Consider the following 2794-nt stretch of genomic DNA (forward strand, 5'->3'; position numbering starts at 1 on the left):
GAGAGAGAGAGAGAGAGAGAGAGAGAGAGAGAGAGAGAGAGAGAGAGAGAGAGAGAGAGATTGGACACCCTTCCCAATTACAGGCTCTCCAGGAAGGGCATAATTCTCACAACCTTGCCCCAGAGTTTCAGCTTTCAGGAAACAACTTATCAAAGGTGCAGAGAAAAGGGTCCAGAGAAGATCCTCTTTTGAATTTGTCTTCTCTTTCAAATGCCTTGCACCTCAAATAACCACCAGGAATGGCCAGCATACTTTAAGTGGCATGCCATATCTGAACTCTTTTGGAGTTATGGTTCACTGTGGCATACTGTGCTTTCTACTATGCTTGTAAAGGAATCTAGATGGTGCTGAGGTCTGACTTCCGTGTAGGGAAACTGCTAATGGCATTATAAAAGGGGGACACGGGGACAGGTGACTGTTAAGACTCTTCCTTCTACAGTTTTTCACTAGTTTTAAAGATAATATATATTATCTCCAGATATTTGGGAGAGTTACATTTATACCACATTAGGTTTCAGTGGTGTCTACAAAAGAGAAGCCAGAACTTCATTTTGACATGAGGACACAGCTAAAAGACAGTCCTCTATGGCACAAGAATATGGCTCTCTCTAAATACCTAATCTGCTAGCTCTCTGACGAATAACCTGCTCTTCAGGATGGTTAGAAACAAGTTCATTTCACTTTTAACTGTCAATTTCTTATACGTCAAATGGGCTAAGACATATACATACTATTATATATATGTATATATATGTGTGTGTGTATGTGTGTGTATGTACGTATGTGTGTGTGTGTGTGAATACACACATAAAGAGTTTGATTATAAGGAACTACCTTAAATACTGTAGAGTTAGGGATCTCCAAATTCTACAAAGTGTCTCTACCCCTATAGACTCAGGAGAACTGAGTGGCCACAGTTAAGGTCAGAGTATCAGAGCAGAGCTGAGAATGCAAGCACATTATATGACTCTGGGAAGGTGATGCTTCACTGTGAAGTGATGGACAGCAGACAGTGGACATCTCAGGTGAAAGTTTGTCCTCCACGGGGTTACTGTGATTTTAAAAGGAATCATTATACTGACTTAGAAACCTCCTCAGCAACACATCCCATGCAATAGCATTCCTCAGAAATTCTACCATCCATAAAATGCCAGAGCACAGTTCAGCAGAACAGCTTCCATTTCCCTTACAGCAAGGGTTATCTTGCTATCAATTCATGTTATAGTTATGTCGCCCTTGGTTTATTCTGCCTCTGTTGTCTCAGAATCACAAAAATACTTACATTTTACCTAACAATCTCTTGGAGTTAAAAAGGCCAGGATATTTCTTGCACACTTCTTAAAATTCTTTCAATTCCTATACATTTCCCCCAGGTGAAATGATTCAGTTCATACAATTGTTCAACTCCTTACACACATCTAGTGGTAAAACTTTACAATGTCAGCACAGGGAGTCACTTTGACTCTGGAGACTCAGTGGTTAAAATGCACCATCTACGTTGGGTAAAAATGCAAGAATGCAAAATACACTATTCTTCCAGACCCAGCCTGCTTGTCAATTGGTGTCCCTTCTGTGTGTACAATAATGGTAACATACTTCCTTCCGGACAGCAAGGTACCTCCTTCACCACACTCTCATGTCACTCTGAACTCTCTTACTCAAGTGCTCAGAGCCACGTCAGCAAGAACTGAAAGCTCTGTATTGGTGGACCAAATACTTCTGTTCTCCAAGTTTTCTCTCCATTTACCTAGCACAGACCAAACACTACTTGGGGTCTGACAAGGGGCAGAATCTCACAATGGGCTGGCTAACAGCAAGAGAAAAGAGAATGAGCTCTCTCTTCTGTACATTCTTAGCATTTCTGATTTTGCTTGTCTTTCTCTGGCATGAATAATTCAGCCTTCCCTTCTGCCTCCTTTAAATACATATTCCTTATTTTGCACTTATAATTTGGGTTGCTTTATAATAGAGTTCTTAATTTTTGCTTTATATTAAAAATCATGAGTTCAAGTAATCTGGAATACTCTGAGTTTGTACTTAATTAAGCAAGGTTCTGAGGAAGAAACTGGCTCAATTCATGTTTCTGTGACACATTCGGTCATATATTAGGAATTATCTTATGTTAGTGAAGGCTATGGAAATGTTTTGGTGAACACAGCTTTCTTTCTCATGGGTTCTGTGAAGATGACATCCATCTACAATATCTTTTTATTATTTTGTGGTCACTAATTTATTCTGCCTTCATAGAAAGAAGACTTTTACCTCACTGTAAAGCAACATTTCTAGCAATCTAAGCAAAGAAGGTGTGCTCACTCATGAACTTCTCAAGTTCTGTCAGAACAGACTCTAGGAGCAGTGTATCTTCTGTGCACACTCTTCTGGGCCCACAAAGCTGATGCACTAATTACCCAAAGTTGAGGTAGCCAGTGCTTGATGACAATAACAATGAAATAGGACAAAGGCAAGAGCTACAACCTGAACCTTTACAATTATATATACCATATTGTAATGCTAGCCAGTTGCCTTGGTTATTCATCATGTATAATCTCACTCCATAGTGGGCATAGGAGAAAAGAACAGATTTGAACCTTCAACCTTCTGAGTAGTGGAGCAGCAATGGTTTGGTTCATTTTTATTCAACTCTGATGAAGGAAGGTCATTGGTTAATTAAATAAAGAAGCTGCTTGCCCTGATAGGTTAAAACATAGATGGGAGGAGTAAGCAGAACAGAACTCTGGGAGGAAGAGGAAGTGAGCTCAGAGACTCCACAGCTCTCCTCTCGGGGGCAGACACC

The sequence above is a fragment of the Microtus ochrogaster genome, linkage group LG1, assembly GCF_000317375.1.
Source record: "Microtus ochrogaster isolate Prairie Vole_2 linkage group LG1, MicOch1.0, whole genome shotgun sequence".
Lineage (NCBI taxonomy): Eukaryota > Metazoa > Chordata > Mammalia > Rodentia > Cricetidae > Microtus > Microtus ochrogaster.